We start from the raw sequence: 20,576 nt of genomic DNA, 5'->3' as shown, positions 1-20,576 counted from the left end.
TTAGAAACACAAGATCCTGAACACTTGGGACAGTCAGGAGCTGAACAGCCACAGGTCACAGCCCAGATTCACTCCTGCCAGTATGACCCCAGCATCTCTGCACCTGCAGTCCTGGGCACTGAGGGCAGGAACACAGGACAGGGACACTGAGGGCAGTGGCATTGAGGGCAGTGACAACGAGGGCAGGGACACAGGACAGGGACACTGAGGGCAGGGACACTGAGGGACAGTGACACTGAGGGCAGGGACACAGGACAGTGACACTGAGGGCAGTGACACTGAGAGCAGTGACATTGAGGGCAGTGACAACGAGGGCAGGGACACTGAGGGCAGGGATAACGAGGGCAGTGACATTGAGGGCAGTGACACACGGCAGTGACACTGAGGGACAATTGGGATTTCATTCCTTTCCATTAAAGCTGCAAGGGCCTCGTGCCTCTAACAGGACCTGGACTTTGGTATGAAAATGTTTTGAATCTTCAAAGAAGGAGAAACTCCTGATTGCCAAGGAAATGCAGTTTTTTCTCATCTGTCCCAGTGAGGTGAGGCACTGACAGCTGAAGGGGAGCAGGTAAATGTCACCTGCATCAAGACTAAAAGGTCTCACAGGTTTTTCCTCAGGAAGCTGCTGTGGGATGAGGGAGAACTTTCTGAATTTTCTCCCTGTCTCTTCCTAAGTGCCCAAGGCCACTGGGATCCTCAGCCAGTTCCCAGCACCTCCTGCTTCCCCCAAAAACATTTCTGAGGGGCAGAGATCAAACTTAATAACTTAGGATGCACAAAGCCATTCTTGTAGTCGCCAAATCATCAGCTGAGAGACAAGGGAATGCTGAATGGGGAGAGGCACCTGATGACAGCCACAGTTACAGGCAGAGGCTCATCAGTCCCTCATTATCAGATCCTGAGGGATGATCAGAGCAGTGAGGGTGAATTTTTTGCTCCCTGTTTATACCAGTGACTCCAAGCCTGACTCCTTTCTCCAGGCTGGTGGCACACCAGAGGTTGTCAAGACTTCCTGGGGAGTGCTGCCCATGGAAGAGGACAGCTTTTGGTGTTTGTTCACAGTTCATGGGTGGAAATGTCCCTGTGGTTGAGTCCTTCAGCCCCTGCATGTGTATCACACCCTGGGAGCAATTTCTGGTTGTTTCCTAGGACACAATCCCTCTGTTGGGCTGCACTGACAGCTCTGGCCATGGGCTGCATTTCCAGCTGTATTTTCCCACAAAGCTCTGTCTGCTCCCTGTCTGTCACACCATGACCCCCAGCCCCAAAGACACATCCTGCCATCCATGGCATCATCCATGCCATCAGGGCATTGGGATTAACAAAATAACTGGAGTGGTTTTGGTGCCCTAGAAGGCCTTGGCACGTGCCATGGGGCTGGGGATGGCCCCAGCCCCTCTGCCCACTCCTGGTGGGTCAGCAGCAGCCTGGCCCCAGCACAGCTCCCATCTCCTCCTGCTCTGTCAGCAGCAGCCACCAGACAGCCAAAGGGTTGGACACGTCTCTGAGGGAGCTTTGTTGGCCTCAGCTGCTCCTGTCAGCACTCACAGGCAGCATTTCGCTGACCTTTTCCCATCTGTGCCCCATTTGTTCCCTAATGGGATGGGAGCATGTGAAGAAGGGTTGGACCTGTGTCAAAATACCTCCCCTGCTCGCTGGAGGTTCCATCCACAGCCTGAGCTCGCTCAGAGCTGCCTGGCCAGGGACAGGCTGATGTCAGGGAGTTTCCAACAACCCCTGGGCTGGAACTTGCTCTGGGCTTCTCCATCTGCTGCCAACAGCCCAGCTCTGGGTTTGCAGCACAGGGACCTTCCCTTTGCTGTGCCCAGAGCTGGGCCAGGAGTCCCTGCACAGCTCCAGGGCTGCACTTGGGCTCTCCTCCCCCTGGACAATGTGGAGAAGCACACTGTCCTTAACAAGCACAGACCCTCAGCTGCTCCATCCCTTTGCCTTTGCCCTGTAGGGTCACTGCTGCCGGGCTCCTGGCATTGTCTGCCTGCACTGTGGAGCAGCAGGATTACTCCAGCCACTCCCAAACCCATTTACAAGGTGATCAGACCCCGTCCTTGCCACACTTCTGTTCCTTGGGCACACTTCCCCAGCACAGGAATAAACATTTTTCTCCGTTTCTGTCCCACAGCAGAAAGGATCTGTTTGGATGTTGCTGCCAAAGCATTCCCTGTCCAGCAGGAAAACCCCCAGGAAGGTTGTGCCAGCAGCACAGGGCACTGCTGCCAGCATCCTTGGGGACACAGCCCCCCTGAAGGTCTGAGTTCAGCAGAGATGGGTTTAGCTGGGGGAAGGAAGCCCAGGGAGCCCCAGCCCAGCCTGGAGGGCTGCAGACCCCAGCACAGGGGACCAGGCTGATGCTGAGCCCCACCTTTGCTTCCCCTGCCCTGTTTTGGGGTGTGCTGAACCCTGCAAGTGGGGCTCATCCCCCAAAGGCTGCTCTGCCTAAAGATCAGAGGATCAGGAAGACAACTGGGAAATTATGTTTTGTAAAGAGCACAGATCACACCATGCCAGAGCCCACTGCACAAACCTCATCTCCACAGAGCAGACATTGAAAGCCCTCAGTGGGACCAAAGCAGACCTTGAATTTGTGTGCTCTGGGAGCATTGTCTGTGCCTGAGCAGCCAGGGAGCCCTGCTCAGGTATTTCTGCCCTCCTGCTCCCTCAGCCTTCAAAAACCTCTAAAACCCCACAGCATCTGCAACCTCAGCCCTACATGGGGAGCCTCCTCATGCCCCTCCAGACCAGCAGAGACTCTCTGGCACTTTGGTGTTGCCAGAATCCACAAAAATATGCAAAAGCTGGATCTGTGGATGAAATTCTGTGGAGAGCATTTTTGACTGCCTCCTTTCCCAGGGATGCTGCTTGCCATGGCCCTGGTCTCTGTGTCCTGCATCCTCTGTATTGTTCCTTTGGAGTGAACTCAGAGGGGTTTGGGAGAAGGGAATGGGGCAGACACCTGTCTGAAAATGGACACAGAGGACATTTTACTCACAGGGACATTTCTGCTCATGGGGAAAACGCGACCTTTTTGTTGAGAAGGTTTCTGAGAGTTGAAACCCCCTTTGATTTGGGCATTAAATCCTGATTTCTCTCAAAGCCTGGGGCGGTGGGATGCTGAGATGTCATGGCAAGGTGTCCCTGCCCCATGCAGCTCCTGCCTTAGATCCAGCCTGGCATCCTGACCTGTCCTGCCCCGTTCCCAGGTGGGGGAGAAAAGGGCTGGAAGGAATCAAAGTGCTGCTCCCTGCATTTCAGGAGCCTCCCCTGCCCCAGGCTCAGGGCCTGAAGTTCGGCAGCCACGCTCAGGGCGAGGAAATAATTTAATTCTCCAGGAAAACCTGCTGTGATTTAGCCATTTCATGAACCTGAGGAGCTTTGAAACGCTTCCTGAGCGGGGACTTCTCATTGTATTCTCAGTCTTTCTCCTTTGGAATGGATTCTCCTTCCCAAAGTCCACAGCAATAAATGGATTATTTAAAAAAAAATAATAAAAAATTGTCTTTTCCCTTCTGAATTCTAAATATTCCCGGACATGGCAGTCCATTCCCAAGTTCACTCCCACCTACTTCTTGCCATCTCCATGCTGGCACTGAAAGGATCTAATTCAGGAATAAAAAATAGAGACTTTTCTGGAAAGGCGAAAATAACCCAAGAATCTCAGTAGCACCAAATTCCACCATCTCCCTCTTTTCCCCATGGATCATCAGGCTCCCAGCCCCTACCTGGCACACACAGAAACTTAACAAGAGATATTCCAGCGAGAAATCCGACATAAAGAGAGAAATAAACTGAAATATTCTGTTATGCAACTCGCTGTCTGCTGGATTTAAATGACCTGGAATATCTAATTCTATATTTCTTGTTCTAAAGGGCTTCCAATTGCATTTTGTTACTGTGTTCATTTATATAGGGTTAGATTTATTTTTAAAATAAGTAACTCACGTTACTTATCAGCCTTATTATGAGATACAACCAATTCTTTTAAAATTTATTTTTCCTCATTGGTGCAAGGAAATTAGCGACATTTCCATAATTAAAATGAGCAAAATCCACCTTTGAGCAATTTTCCTAATGAATGTTTTCTCAGGTGCCATTTGCGTTATTCGCCGGACTAAATTCACATGACAGAATACAACAAAAGAAGGGAAAGAAGTCCAAAAAACGCAGCAACCAAACAGAAAATAGAATTCAATTTTTTTCTTTTTTAAGAATCAATTGCAGTTTCATGGAAAGGAAGAAAATCCTTGTGGCAGAGTCATGCGAGAGACAAAATTCCCATTGCACAAGGAAATCAAACCGCATCCTTTCACATCCGAACCAAGAGCCTACAGTGCCGAAAATGGAGAAATTAAGAGTGGTGGGGAAGCCTCCATTTGTGCAAAGGGAAATCCAGGCATGGCCCTTTCGAAATCACCCCCAAACTTTTCCCTGATTTCATTAATTACAGGTCAAATAGGAAGAAATTACGCCTGGACTCCACCACGCAGCCATGGGCAGCCCCGCAGGGCGAGGGGTGAAAGGGAAGGAACACACAGCTCCCGTGGCTAATAATTAATGAATTCATTAATCAATCATAGCAGAGGAAGGGTGAGGGGAGGAAGGAATCTTACCACCAAATTGGGTAACCGGCTAAGACCTTTGTGCCATTGAAGAGAAAAGACAGAATTAGTCCAAGCAGGTGGTAATCCATTAGTCCAGGCTGGTGCAAGGGGAAAATCGCCGCGAAGTTTTCAGAAAAACATGAAGTGCCAAAATGAAGAATCCCCCTCCTCCCAGGAAAAAAAAAAAAAAAAAAAAAAAAAAAAGAAAAAAAAAAAAAGGGGGGGAGGGGGGGGAAAAAAGAGTGAAGCCAAGTCCCTCGTGGCTCGGGTGACTTTCTGGCTTGTCAGAAACACACCTCTCCAAGCCTTTCCCCCGTAGATCATCCAAAAGCGTCTATTAAAAAGTGCAGGGCTCGGGGATGTCAGCAGGCGGCCAATCAGACCGCATGGCCCAAGGTGAGGGATGAGGCTCAGCCCAGGGCTGTCAATCAGCCTCTCCTCCCCCTCCACCCCACAACTTTGTTCCGAGCCCTGGCTGCCACCGACAAACCCTCTGTGCACCACACTGCACCGGGCCACTGCCATTTGGGGGGAGGATTTTGAATTTTAATTTTTTTTTTTTTTTTTAATTTTTTTTTTTTCCCCAATTTCTCTTGGAGCCCAGGATGTGCTGCCCCTGAATGCCAGGACTCGGCAAGGTAAGGATGAGGGGTGGCTGTGGTGAGGGGTGGATGTGGTCCAGCTTAATCTCACAGTGGGAATGAGACAGAACTTCTTGTGACGGGCAGCGAGGGGCAGAAAACCCTCTGGATGTGATGGTGTGGGCAAAACCGGGGATAAAGTTGAAATAAAAGCTGTAGTACCCAGGTTTTCAGTGTGTGGGGGTGATGGATGGACAGGGGGACAGTGGCTTTTTATTGAGAGAAAAATGCCAAGTCATGGTGAGAGGGCAGCGGGCAGGTGGGGACAGGTCCCACGAATGGATTGCTTGTGAAGTGCATCTCTGGGTGCAGGAAGATGGAAATATTATCAAAACCCCACACATGTAATAAAAAAATCCCACCTCTAATCAGTTTCATAATTTATAAATAGACCCAACAAAGGTTTTCCTTAAAAATCCTCGTTATTGGATAGAGAAGCTGCTTTAACAGGAGCTATTGTGCAGGCAGAGGGGATGACTCGACAGAATGGGACAAAGAAATGGGAGAAGCCAAACAAGTTGCTTTTTCTCCTAAAGCATCTCAGCAACCACAGCTCTGGTGCTGCCCTGGGGCTGCCCCAGGAGCCACCTGGAGATCAGAGCTTTAGGAACAACAAATCCATTTATTTCAGAGCCATGGCAGATTCAAGGAGATTCATGGTTCTGTCTTGGGCAGCTCAATGCCTCTCATAGCTTTGAAAGCTCTAGAGCTTCTCCTGATCTTAAGGCTCTGGGCACAAACAGATTCCTTGTTGTTTAATTGCACACTGGCACAGGGAAGCTGTGGCTGCCCCATCCCTGGCAGTGCCTAAGGCCAGGCTGGATGTTTTTGGAGCCACCTGGGACACTGGAAGGTGTCCCTGCCCATGGCAGGGGTGGAGCTGGATGATCTTTAAGGTTCCTTCCAACCCAAACCATTCCATGGTCCTGTGATGCACCTGCCTCTTGCTTCTGCTGTTCCTGGTTGCCCTTCTCCCTGTCTGGGTGTGTTTGGATGCTGAGTTGGGCAGTGCTGCTCTCACAAGGGGGGCTGCTGTCCTGGCCATGGGAGGACACAGCAGTGCTCACACTCCCCTCTCCATCACCCCCTGCACCTGCTGCAGGCACTGGGAGCCCAAATTTCTCCAGGCTTACTCCAATGGGTTTTCCAGCTGACTGTGATCCACCATGGATATTAAATATTCTTGTTCTCTTGTGGGATTTTGAATCTGTAGTCTGTCCTGGCAAATCTTCCTGGAGCCCAGATGGGTTTTATTGAACTCAGTTGCCTGGATCTAAGAAAGCAGCAATTGCCAAATGACATTTGGGGACACATGGATTTAATCTGCTCCAGTAAATTAAAAACTACCTGGAAATCCTCCCCAGATCTTGATATTTACTGCTCATGTTTCTAACCATGAAGATGGACCCTGGTGTGGAGCTGGCCCAGCCACCTTACCCAGCCCTGAAGAGATTTTAGCCACAGCTTGGGGTTAGGGTGGGACAGGAACTGTTCCAAACCCTTGAGAATCACCCACCTGTTCTGGAGCTTAAGGGAGTTTGTCAGGATGGATGAAGTGTCCCTACCTGTCTCATTCCAGGCCCAGGGAATGGTCCCAGGCTCTTTTCCCTTACCTGGGCTGTGTGAAATGCACTGAAGTGCCTGTGAGCTGCTCTGGCAAAGGCAGAAGTGCAAGGTTTGTACTGGTGGATGTTCTCAAGCTGCACAAACAGAATGAGGATTAAAAGAAGAGAGGGGCAGGGTTGCTGTCATTGAAGTGTCACTGCTGGAGAGGCAGCAAATGAAGAGACTGGAGTGAGATGTCTCAGGTGATTCTGCACAGCTGAGCCCTTGGGAGAGGACAAAAAACCCAGACACTGCAGAAATCCAGCTGGGGAAAGCTTTTGAAATGTGAATTATGTTGTTGTTGTTGGCTGGAGACCATCATCAAGGCTTTGGTGGACCTGGCAGTGCTGGGTTAATGGTTGAGCTTGCTAATCTTTAAGGTTTTTTCCAGCTTTAATGATTCTGTGGTGCCTGAGATGTTCTTGTCCATCAGACACTGGGGAATACAAAATGCTCCTTATCCATTTCTAGGTGCTGGTACTTATAAACCAAGCCAATAATGAGCTACAAAGTGCTTCCTCTGTAGGATCTAGGAGGGAAAGTGACCCCAGACTCAATTTCAGAGGCTTTATTTGCTGTAGTGGTCAGGCAGAGATGTCAGTGTGCCTCAGCAAGGGCTGTGTTACAAGAGCAGAGATACAAAGCTCAGCACACCAGACTGATGTTCTGGGCAGGTTCTCAGAGATGCTGATGTAAATAAAGGGCACATTGAATTCATGGCAATGCTCTCCATGGCTCCAACAGGTGTCTGAGGAAGTTTCTGGAGATGCTCATCCCCCCAAATCCTTTAACTTCTCCATTCCTGAACCTCTGCTTGTCCCAGCATCATAAGGAATTTGTGTTGTCCCACCTTTTGTGAGGAGATTGTGGAGATCCTGGGAGCAGAAGGTCCTGCCTGTCCCTAACCCAACCAGAGGAGACTCTTGGCTGTGAGTTTCTCCCAGGGAAATGAGCAGAGGAACAATGGCAATTCTCAGCTGTGTCTTTGGTTGTGTCCCCAAGCCCTGGGACAGCAGGCAGGGCTCCCCAGGGAGGAGGACCTGTCTCCCAGGGATGAAGACTCCATTGTCTGTGAAGGGAACAGGCTCACTTTGAGTCTCCTCTGCTGTGAAATAAGAATCTGATGTGTACATGCTAAAATTATCCTGGGCATATTTCATGCTAACCTGAACAAATATTTATAAGTTCTACAGCAAACATTAATTATAAATGTAATTTCTAAGAGCAAATGACAGTTACCCAAAAGAGTACAATTTCAAAATTTCACTCATAGGTAGCTCCTTGTGCTGCTGAGTGACAGTTTTATTAACTGAGGGTCTTTTCAATCACATCACTCTGTCTAGTTTGGCAATATTGACTCCCACAGCCCAGTTTCAATATTCCCAGAAATGAAAGGAATTGAGGAAATCAGAGGTTTGGCTGCTCAAGAAAAGTCCTGCTGCCTTTACAATGTCAGCACAGAGGTGCTGGTGTGTCCTGGACACTGCTGGGGATCCTTTGCTTTATTCCAACAACACCCCAGCAAAGGAGCTTTGGGATCACAAGGGAAACCTGCCTCTCCTTCCCCTGGGGCTCTAATTGTACAACTCTGCCCTCTTTTAGCTCCTCTTCCTCTCTCCAGCAGGAAGAAGCCTGGGGAAGGTGATGGGACGTGGAATCTCCTAGATCTGTGCTCGGCGTGGGAGCTCAGAGCCCTCCTGGAGCCAGGGGATGTGTCAGGAATCTCACACCTCACAGCCAAGGGTGAGCCTGGGAGGAGCTCTCAGGGGGGGTTTAGACCCCTGGCTCAGAGTTTTGGGGATGTACAAAGCCTGAGGTGCAGCCCTAAACAGGGAGAGGGCTCAGGGGCTTGACCTGCAGGTGCTGAGGGTGAATTTCACTTCTGGCCATGGCCAGGAGAAGGAGCTGGAGGTGGATCTCTTGGGCAATGGTGTTTTAAGGGTTAGCAAGTCCTGAAATGAACTGGCTTTATTGGTTTGAAGACCTAAATTTTATTGTTAGAGTTTAAAGTGGAGGTAAGTAGGACATTAGTACTCTGATGGCTCGTCAGTCCTAAAGTAAATAATTACAGAAAATCTGAAAAAAGTTGAGGAAATCCTTTCTCAAAGCCTGATGGACTGTCTGACTCCTTCCATCCTAAACTACTGAAATCCTGAGTATTTCTGAGGGCTCTGTTTGCTGTTAACCTGTCACAGGCAACATCAGAATTCCCTCCAAATTTCCCTGCTGCTCACTTTTCTTGGCCAAACCTTTGCTCTGAGATCAGCAAAACCCTTTGCCCCTGCTTTTACTGTTCTAGCAATAACTTCATGGCTCTTTTATTTTTTCTTTTTCTGTAAACAGCCTTTACACCTCACTTCATTTATTTACAAATTATTCTAAGCTGATTACATAGAATTCCTCCACTTGGGATATTTTTTGTCTACCTGTGATGGTAGAAACTCTTTTCAGCCAATTTCCTGCAATATCCCAGGCTTGTGGTCAAGGCCATGGGATTTCTGGGTTTTATTTTTTTTATTTGTTATCTTTTGATATTTTTTAAATTTTTTTTTCTTTAGAAAGGAAAAATAAAAGATATATTTGTTTAAAAATTGATTTAAAAAACCCACAAACCAAAGATAATTTTTTATTAAACCTGAAAGGTTGCATTTTAAAACATTGGCAGTGTAATCTGCTGTAGTACCCATTCTCAGATCCAAATCAGGAAACTTGTGTTGTGTTCTCAACTTTCCCAAGAGCTCCTCACATGATTCTGCTGGCACAGGTTCTTCATCTGACCCTGGATTTCTTGTAAACCTGGGGAAATCACATTTTCTGTGTGTGTCCCTGAGCTGGAACATCAAGGGACAGCTGAGAATCAGAGGTGTGATAAATACTGAGCAGAGGAGCAGAACTGGAACCCCAGATTTGATATCCCAAGGGCAGAAAAAGGAGAAGTGCTGCTGGCCCAGGCTCAGTTGTTCTTATCCCTTCTAGTCACAAATGTCCCCTGTGGCTGGGGGATCACAGAAGGGAGTGAAGTACTTCAATTCCTTCTGCACCTCACCCTTCAAACTCCATTTGATTTCCAGATCTTTCCTCTGTTTTGCCAAGGAGATGTTCAGTAAAAAACCCCAAACCCTAATGAAGGTCTAGCACGTGGGTTTTAGTGGCTATGGCAACGTGGAGCACAGAGAGAAGCAGAATCCATCTCAAAGTTCAGTAAATATGAGGAGTTTATTATGCCTGACTGGCACAGATTGGCCTGAAATAGGGTTGGCATCAAGTGGGGTCACTGCTCTGGGCTGGCAGAGTTTGGGGTGCAGCTTTGAAGTGTTCCCTGTTCACTTCTGCTCTTGTGTCTGAGTCACCCCTGCTCCAAGCCATCCCCACTCTCTTCTGAAGAAAGAGAAATCCAGGTCTGGTCCAGCAGGACACTTTTCCCATCAGCCATCAGATCTTAGTGGGAAAATTATTTTCAGATGTCATTTAGTGCTCTGCTGAGTCTTCACCTGAGCCACTTAGGGCAGCCTGTGGGAAAGGTCTCAGGTGGTTTTCTTGCACAACAATGTGATTTTTTCACCCATTTGAAGCAGTAGCTGGGATAGAGGCATGGGTGGGATGGGTGAGTCTGTGCAGAGCCCCAGCTGTGTGAGAGGGGTCTGTGGGTGCACAGGAGGGAGCAGGGCTGGGTGAGGATGGGCCAGAGCTGGGACAGGTCAGGCTGGAGGGGGAGCAGCCTCAGGGGTCCCCTGGGAGCAGCTCCACCACACAAAGCACTGCACAGCCAGCTCGTGGTGTCCCTCTGGAGCTGGAAGTGGAGGGAAGTTCTCACCTCGTGTCTGGGGCAGCCTGGATCCACAGGAGAGCCTGAGCTGCAGTAAATCTGACATGAAGGAACTATGCCCCAGGTCCTGGGCTTGTTTGAGGCAGCTCTGTCTACCCTGACACCTGCAGGAATGCATCCCAGGGCTGGGGGAGGGATGGAGAGCAGTCATTCCTCCCCTTCCCTCTCTGCTTCCCCAGGACTCCAGCCCAGCAGCATACTGGAGATTGGTAAAAGAATGAGACTAGCTACTTCTTGCTGCAGGCTGTGATTTTCCACGATGTAGCTGGGGCCCTGTGATGTGGGTGAATGCCTGTGCTGCTGGAGGAAAAGGAGATTTGTGGGTTTCCATCAGGGCTGTGAGTGCCCTGGAGAACTGTGAGGAATGGAGACCTCCCTGAGCTGCTGTGCCCATGGAAAATGTCCCCAGGAATCACAGGAGGAGACTCAAAGGATGTCCTGGGTGGGAAGGGACCCACCAGGATCATCCAGCCCAGCTCCTGTTCCTGCACAGACACCCCCAAATCCCACCCTGGGCATCCCTGGCAGTGCTGCCCAAACTCTCCTGTAGCTCTGGCAGGAGTGACCATTCCCTGGGGAGCCTGGGCAGTGCCCAAACCCTCTGGGTGAGGGAAGAACCTTCCCTGATGCCCAACCAAACCCTGGCCCAGCTGTTCCCTGGTCACAGAGAGCAGAGATGGAGCCCCACAGACCTGCTCCAGCCCAGCCCAGGCTCCAGTCCATGGGCTTTGCTTTCATTTCCCTGGCTCCAAGTCACTGCACTCGTCATGCCAGGAGGGGTGGGTGGCACAGGGCACAGATCCTGCACCCTGGGCTGTCCCCTGCTCTTACAGGGCTGGAAGGGGCTGGTCTGGCTCAGCCTTGGGTGCAGAACAGGGTGCCAGGGCTGGGGGAGCCAGCCCAGCCTGCAGGGACAGAGAATCCCTTGGTGCCTGAGCACGGAGCTGGATCCACGGGAAGGAGCTGAAATACGAAACGGGACAGGAAAAATATCCTGGTGTCAGGCTGGGCTGGGCTTTGCTGGGCTGGGGCTGAGTTTGGGCTGGGCTTTGGCGGGCTGGGTTTGGGCTGGACTTTGCCGGGCTGAGTTTGAGCTGGGCTTTGCCGGCTGGGGCTGAGTTCGGGCTGGGCTTTGCTGGGCTGGGGCTGGGTTTGGGCTGGGCTTTGCCGGGCTGGGCTTTGCCGGGCTGAGTTTGAGCTGGGCTTTGCCGGCTGGGGCTGAGTTTAGGCTGGGCTTTGGCGGGCTGGGTTTAGGCTGGGCTTTGCCGGGTTGAGGCTGAGTTTCGGCTGGGCTTTGGCGGGCTGGGGCACAGGCAGCAGCTCTGGAGCCGTGCCTGCCCAGCAGCCCGGTGGGGACTCGATCCGGGAAGTTTTAATGACACAACAACAACAACAACAAAAGAGGAAAGAGGGGAAAGGAAGAAAAGGCTCCTGCAGGGCTGGTTGCCACGGAGACCCCGAGGAAGTTTGAACCAGTCCTGCTCTTTTCACAGCCGCCTTTGAGCCGGGGAGGGAATTATGGCTGGCCATAAAAGGGGACATGTGGCCCTTTGCTCACTGGGACCGGCCTCTGCAGTTACCAGCCTTCAGCTCATTTTCCCTCCTGTCCCCTCCTGCAATTATACATTCGGATCTCAGGGAAAAAAAAAAAAAAAAAAAAAAAATCTAGGACAAGTTGTGCATCCTTTGCCCTGGGGACCCATCCCCACAGGGCAGATCTCTGCCTCTTCCAGCCCATTATTCCCCCAGCACAGCCCTCCTGCCCTGCTTCCTCTGCTCCTGGGGCATGTTCTGTGCTCAGAGCTGACAGACAGCTCATTCTGTGTCCCCACTCTGTGTGTCCCCACTCTGTGTCCCCACTCTGTGTGTCCCCACTCTGTCTGTCCCACTCTGTGTGTCCCACTCTGTCTGTCCCCTCTCTGTCTGTCCCCACTATGTCTGTCCCCTCTCTGTCTGTCCCCACTATGTCTGTCCCCACTCTGTCTGTGTCCTCCCTGTCTGTCCCCTCTCTGTCTGTCCCCACTCTGTCTGTCCCCACTCCAACCCCAGCTCCCAAACACCCTCCACGAGCAGGGAAACCAAAGGGAAGCTTTTCACAGAGTCTTCTTGCCTGTCACAGCTCTTGGGTTTTCCAGAGGCACTGGAAGTGCCAGGAGTTGGAGTGAAAGGGATCAATCCAGCTCTGTGCTGCCTCCTCTGATTTCTCCAGCCCCAAAGTTGTGTTGTAGAGCTCAGTTTGTGCTCTTGGGTCTCACCCTGGGGTTAGAGCTGAGCTTTGCTTGCACTGGGGATGTGCTGCTCAGGTGGGTGTCACACAGGGACAAACAGACAGAGGGACAAACAGACAGAGGGACAAACAGAGAGCAGGATGAGGTGCCAGCAAGGACAGTGAGTCTCCAGCAGGGTAGGACAGTCTGGGAGCACAGCACAGCCCAGCCTGCCCCAGCCCTGGCCAGCCAGGCTCAGCTGGGTCAGCAATCCTGTTTTTCCATGGATTGTTGGGGACATTCAGGCCTGCCTGGAGCTTTGGTGCTGGAGGGTTGCGCTGAGCTGTGGGAGCACAGCTGGGACATGCTGGTGACCGAGGCTGGGACCTGCTCCCCTCCTCAGGCTGTGCCCCAGAGCCCCTTTCCCTGTCTGCTGCTGGGCTGAGTGCTGGGTGCTGTGACCTGCATGTGGCAGGGGGATGGAGGACAGGCCAGGACCCTGCTCACCCTGCTGAGAGCAGAGCCAGGCACTGACTGGGGCTGCAGGGCCCAAGTGCCAGTGCAGGGATGACTGTGCAGATCTCTGTTACCATCTCTTGAGTTTCTTTTTATACCCAGACCTGTGTTTGAGGGGATTTGTTACCCAGAGTCTGTGGGATCTCCATCCTGGGGGGTTCTGGAGACTGGGGCAGACAAAACCATGGGAACCTTCCAGCAATAGTCTTGGATTAGAGACCTCCAAAGGCTCCTTCCCACCACTTCTATGAGAAGATATATAGATTTATTGCTTTATAAATGTTGGTTGAGTCCAGTTTTTGTGTGTGATAATAACACAAATCACTGAAACAGCCCAGAGCACCTTCACAGGAGCCCTCCCAGTGAGGATTCACAGGCAGGATCCTGCTCCCTCCTCCTCCTGCTGCAGGTAAGGCAGTGACACACTGTGCATGGGCAGGCAGAGTTACACCCTCTGAGCTGCCCTGAGGGTGGGCACAGCCCTGGGATGCAGCAGGAGCTCAGCCACGGGCCCTGCCAGCTCAGCAGAGCCCATCACCACCCTGCTCCCTGTGCTCAGGGAGAACTGACCTTCAGTGCAGGCAGGTTAATATCTTCAAATGAAGAGCAGCTGCATCAATTGATACTCAGCTGGACAAATGTTTGCAGCCAGGTTTGTGCTGCCTTTGACAGATTTCTGTGTTTCTGTGCATCTCCTGTTCCCACTGTGCTCCTTGGACACACAGCCCTGCATCCCACCCTCCTCCCACCCAAATTGCCCCTTATTCCCCAGCTCCTGCCATGGCCCTGCTTTGCAGAGCAGCTGATAATTCCCAGGCTCTGTGCTTGGCACTGTTGCAGGGCTTTGCCTGCTCTCTTCAGGCAAAAATAAAAGGAACTTGCACCCTTCAGAGTGTCTGAGCATCATCCTTCCCATCACGGAGCTTGACAAGTGTCAACCTTGTCCACCCTTGGAGGACTTACTGCAGGGGAAGCTGGAGCTTCATGGAGCTAAAAAGATACCAGAGCATCACTTTTGATCCCTGTAAATCCACTTCTGTTCCATAATAAGGCAAAAAAGCCAAATAGAGCATCACCCACCAGCGTGGTCCTCTGTGTGCTCAGCCCACAGTGTTCCCAATGCAGGGAGAGTGTGGGGGCTCCTCAGGCTCTCCTTGGTCACTGCTCTGGCTTACATTTCTCTGTGCCATCACAGCCACATGTTCCCCCCTGGGGTTACCCCCTCAGCTACCCTGGTGTTCTGTTTGTGGGGCTAAGTGGTGAATCACAGCTGTAAAAACAACCTTTATTGGGGGTGAATCTCTATTTATCTCAGTATCACCTTTATCTACTGCTCCATTTGTTTTATTATCACATTTATGGTGGAAAATGCCTTCAGGAGGGAGAGTTTGTGTGCTGGAGCAGGATCCCTGTCTCTGATCACAAGAGTGTGTGTTTGGGATTCAGAAATGGCACAGGCAGCATCCTGTGTCCTACTCACACTTCTGCAACCAGTGGCTGACTCTCAATCACTTGATTTCCTAAAGATCATATTCATTTGATGGGAAAACCCTCCTAAAATGCACTGAGGGTGCTGCAGTCCCTCCTGCTGAGCTGCCTCCCACCTGAGCCCCTGTCCTGGGGACCAACCTGGCTGGAGGGGCCTTTCCAGGACAGTGGGACACAAGTGCCACCCAGTGGGCTGTGACAGCCCACAGACTCCCGGGGTTTGGGTGGGAAGGGACCCTCCAGACCCTCCCAGCCACGGGCAGGGACACATCCCATTATCCCAGCCTGGCCCTGGACACTGCCCGGGGTCAGGGGCAGCCACAGCTGCTCTGTGTCCCTTTGTGGTGTGGTTGAAGCCCTGGGTCACTGATCCTCCCCTGGCCCCACCACAGACAAGCCTGGGCTGTCCAGCAAAGCCCAGCACAGATTCTACCCCCCAAAATCGCCTTTCCCGAGGCCGTGGGGTCCTGGCAGAGCCCATCACTGGGGTGTCCCAGCTCGGGGGTGCAGGAGGATGATCAGCTGGAAGAGCCACCCCTGAAGGACACTGCAGCCACCTCCCCTGCGCCGGGGGAGGGAGGGAGGGGAGGCTGCAGTGATGGGGGAAGCAGAATGCGAGTCACCTGTGTGAGCTCAGTGCACTGCGGGGTGAGGGGGCCCCGAGAGCAGCCCCACCCCACCCTGGGGCAGAAAGGGGGGTGAGGGAGTCGGGAGGGCTGGGAAGGGCAGCAAACACCTTCCCAAATCCTTCCTTTGGAAGGATTTCTGGAGAAGCTGGTGACACTCGGGAGCACAGAATCATCTCCTGGGGCACAGTGCCATCCTTGGGGGCACAGTACCATCTATTTGGGCACAGTACCATCCATCCTCGGGGTCACAGTACCATCTATTTGAGCACAGTACCACCTATTTGGGCACAGTACCATCTGTTGGGCACAGTACCATCCTTGGGGACACGATACCATTCATCCTCGGGGGCACAGTACCATCTATTTGAGCACAGTACCATCTATTGGAGCACAATACCATCTGTTTGGGCACAGTACAATCTATTTGAGCCCAGTACCATCTATTTGGGCACAGTACCATCCTTGGGGACACAGTACCATCCTTGGGGCACGGTACCATCTATTTGGGCACAGTACCATCTATTTGGGGCCACAGTACCATCTATTTGGGCACAGTACCATCTATTTGGCACACTACCATCTATTTGAGCACAGTACCATCTATTTGGACTCGGTACCATCCATCCCCGGGGGCACAGTACCATCTATTTGGGCACAGTACCATCCTTGGGGACACGGTACCATCCATCCTCGGGGGCACAGTACCATCCTTGGCCACAGTAGCTTCCTCGGGGGCACAGTACCATCTATTTGGGCACAGTACAATCTATTTGAGCCCAGTACCATTCTTGGGGACACAGTACCATCCTTGGGGACACAGTACCATCTATTTGAGCACAGTACCATCTGTTTGAGCACAGTACCATCCTCGGGGGCACAGTACCATCTATTTGAGCACAATACCATCTATTTGAGCACAGTACCATCCTCGGGGGCACAGTACCATCTGCTGGCAGCACAGCGCCAGCGGAGCCGGGGATGGGAGCGGGGCAGCCCAGCTCAGTAAAGCTCGGCTTTACCCACAGTCACAGCAGGACTCCCGTTTGATGTCAATTCACGCCAATTTAACACGTTTCAGTTGCAAATTTAGACTTTAAATTGGATGATTGGAGATTTCCCCCTCGGACAGTCGGAGTGGCAAATTCAGGCTGTGATGTTTTTCTGTCTGTAAAAGGAAGAAAAGAAAATCCCAGACAGAGCCACTCCACTTTGCTAAATTCTCGTGGAAGGTTTATAATATTTTTTCCTTGGTTTCTTACTAATCTGTAGGTTAGATATTAATTTCTTCAGCCCTTAACCTCTTCTTTACTTGCATTTCATCAGCACTCCTTGCCTCCCCTCTCAGCCCCAATTTATTCCTGTTCTCTGCTTTTCTATTCCTCCCAGCTCTGTGCTTCTCCTCTGAGTCTCCCAGGCTCTACCCCACTCCCATTTATTTGCTGAAGCAATAGCAGATGATCGATTTGAGGCTGTTTGTAGTTCATTCCTGCTCTCAGAACCCTCCAGTCTGGCATCCACATCCACTTTGTTTCCCTTTAATCACTTCCCTGCTCCTGTGCCTGGATGTTTGTCCTCTCCCTGGCCGTTCCACAGATGTCTGGAGGGTGCAGCTCACTGAAAAGGCAACTCAGAGCACGTAGCCACTGGCCCACAGGCTGTGGCCAGGAAACTGTGGTGCACAGCAAACCCAGAGCATTCAAAACACAGCTCCCAAAAGCATTTGTTAAGTGACATGGGTTCCAAAATGATCCAGGACTTGGTCCCACTCTTGGAATGTGGTTGGGGATGGGTAAGGGGCAGGACAGGCCCTGCTTGGCTGCACTCCCTGGGCTTCTGCTGAGCCTGACTCATCTTCCAGAATGCACCTGATTGATGAGATGTGTGCTCAGTGCTTTGGAAATTGCAATCTGTTCCTCCCTGCAAAGGGATCAGCTCATCCCAGGGCAGCACCTGGAGCTGGGTTCACTGGGGAAGGACCCACCTGGAGACTCTGGGGCTGAACTAGAGACATTTTAGGCCCAGCCTGGCCCGGCCCAGCCCAGCCCAGCTCAACCCAACCCAGCCCAGCCCAGTCCTGTCCTGCCCTGCCCTTAGCCCAGCCCAGCCCAGCCCAGCCCAGCCCAACCCAGCCCAGCCCAGCCCAGCCCAGCCCAGCCCATCTCATCTCAGCCTATCTCAGCCCAGCTCTTAGGCTGGCTCAGTTTCCCACTGGTTCCCTCCTAGCAGCCCAGCAGCTCCACGTGCACTGACTGAGCAATATTTGGGATTCCACCCAGCCAAGACACTCCATGAAGGTCCCTCTGAGCTCTTGGCTCTTGCTGGCAGCTCAGCAGGGCTCAGCAGGATGGAGGAGCTCCTCTCTGCTCTGTTTTCTCCAGGGTGTAAAGACTGTCCTGGCCCTGCTTCTCAGTCCTGTCCTGAGCAATCACAGGTGGTTTGGGTAGGCAGGAACCTTTAAAGACCATTTATTTTCAACCTCCTGCAATGGTCATCAGGCAGGCTCATCTTTAACAAAACCAGAGTGCTCCAACCTTTGTCTGACCCGTCCTTGGACATTTCCAGGGATGGGACAGGCACAGCTGCTCTGGGCACCCTCTGCCAGGGCTTCCCCACCCTTATTTTCTCTTTATATCAGGTCTGAATGTATTCTCTTTTAGTTTAAACTCATCACCCCATCACAGCAGGCCCTGCTGAGAGATGCAGCTCTGCTTGCTCCTCAGTTTGGTTCTTCATCACAGAACCAGAGAATGCTTTGGGCTGCAGGGGGCTTTGAGATGATTCAGCTCCAAGCCCCTGCTGTGGGCAGGGACCTGCTCCTGCTCAGTGTCAGCATCACCACCCTCCCTCCCTGCCTGCCCAGCACAGGCCATTGTCCTTTTTGAAAGGGAAGGGACCCCACCATGGCCTGAGGAGCTGCTGATCCCTCCATGCCCCTGTCCTGCCTTGGGACACTCAGTGTCCCTGCCCTGGCTGAGCTGCTCCCCATGGCACAAACAGCACCTGGGGCACTCCCCACCCCACTGGGGGCTGAGGCTCCAGCCCTGACCTGCTGGATCTGCACCAGGAAATCCCCCCTTGGATGCTGTCAGGGCTTTTCCCAAGGAATCTCATCGTGTTCCCTTCTGCCTTTCATCTTCCCCAGGGCTGCATGTTTCTGGTCTGTGACATGTCCCCTGCTTTCATTTTTGCCACCTTTGTAATTTGATTTTTCTTTTGATCTGTTTCACAATTTCCCCAATTTTCTGTTTAGATTTTGGAATTTGGCTCCTGCCCAGCAGCAACACTGTGCAAAAGCAGATTCCTCAGGAAAATCACAGGAACAGAATGTGCACGTAATGAGACTTCTCCTGAAAAATTCCCCAGACAGCAAGAATTTGCAGCTTAGGGACTTCCCCAGCCCAAGGTAGTGTTGATGGCTTTAGTAACAGTGAGGGTTTTTCCATAAATCCATAAATCTACATGGTTTCTCCTTAAACTGCATGTGAACACTTGGCTTGGTGTCACCTGCAGTCCCAGAGCTGCTGGTGACAATGTCCTGGCTGTGTGAGGGACAGAATCCAGTGGGGGGCTTATTTAAAATGCCATTTAATGGCTTAATTTGCTGTCACAAGAACTGTAAGTTCCTGTGCACTCTCTATCCCAGAGCTCTGGACAAGCTCTGCTGGTCCTGCATCCTTTGTCTCTCATCCAAACCGAGGGATCTCAACCTGCAGCTCCTTCTCCAGATCCCTGATCCTGTTGCTGTGGGTCCCCAAATCTCTCCCTGCTCCATGGCTGAGGTGGGAGCTGGGACAGGGACCTGGATCTCCTTAAAGCACCCTGAAAACCAGTCTGCTCACAGGCAGCAGCTGCTGCTCTTTGCCATTCCCCCTGGGATGAGTGAGGAAAACCCCAAACCAGGTGTGGGGTCACTGAGTGCTGGAGAAGCAGCAGTGATGCAGAACATTCCCTGCAGTGAGCTGAGGGTTGGTTCCCTCCTCAGCACCATTGTCACAGGATAGTGCAGCACAGTGGGGCAGGGGAGGAGGGATCTGCCTCGAGTTTGGGGTGGGAACGTTGACATCTGAGCTAATTCAGCATCTCCTTATGGACAGTGAGTTTCCAACACACAGCACGTGCTTAGGAAAGCACAGCCTTCCATAAACACATCATCTCAAACCTCCTGGGGGTCATCAGACACAACAGGACATCAGGAGACCAAAAGAGGAAAAACAGAGGGGATTTCTGCCACTGTGCTCTCCTCATTGCCAATGAAGACCCAGGAGAGCCAGGGCAGGAGCTGCAGGGAGGGGAACCTGGTCCTGGGTGATGGGATGGCTGAAGAGGGGCTGGGGTCTCTCAAAGGGGTGACTGCAATCCTTCCTTGGGCTGGTGGCAATTCCTGGGAAGGATCTTGGGGCACACTCAGGGCACCCCATGGCCTGGGGCAGCCCAGGTGGTGTCACACTGCTGGGAGAGGGATTGAGCTCAGCAGAAACAGGAGGAGCATGTGCTGGCCAAAGGTGCCTCAGGAGAGGTCTCTGGGGACAGGCAATGCCAAGGGACACTCAGGGGTGTTGGGATACCAGGGAATCCCTCAGGCCTCGCCCCATTTTTGGTTTTTGGTGCTCTGGAGGTTCTGTGTGGTGCCTGTGAAGCCTGGGCACTGCTGCTGGCTCTGCAGGAAGGAGATTATGAATTACTGCAGAAGATATGACTTGTCCCTTGGGATGGACAAGCTTCTGCAAGTGTGACAGAAATGTGAAATATTGCTTCACTCTTGGGGATGGGACCCTCCAGCTCTGCTCCACATAAGGCAAAAGGAAACTGAGCCAGAGGGGAGGGCTGGATGGTGCTGTCACCTCCCTGTCACCTCCCTGTCACCTCCCTGTCACCCCCTCCTCTCTGGGTCTCGTGGGCAGTCCCTGGCAAAGGGGCTTGAAACCCTTTTCTGCCCATCCCAAAGCTTTCTTCTCCTGAGAAGGGAAGGGCTTTTGTTTTGTGTACAAAGCCTGGGGGTCCTGGACACCCCCTCTGGAGTGTGGGACCTGCTGCCAGGCTCTGGG

Source organism: Erithacus rubecula, assembly GCF_903797595.1.
Source record: "Erithacus rubecula genome assembly, chromosome: 27".
Lineage (NCBI taxonomy): Eukaryota > Metazoa > Chordata > Aves > Passeriformes > Muscicapidae > Erithacus > Erithacus rubecula.
This window is presented reverse-complemented; position numbering follows the sequence as displayed.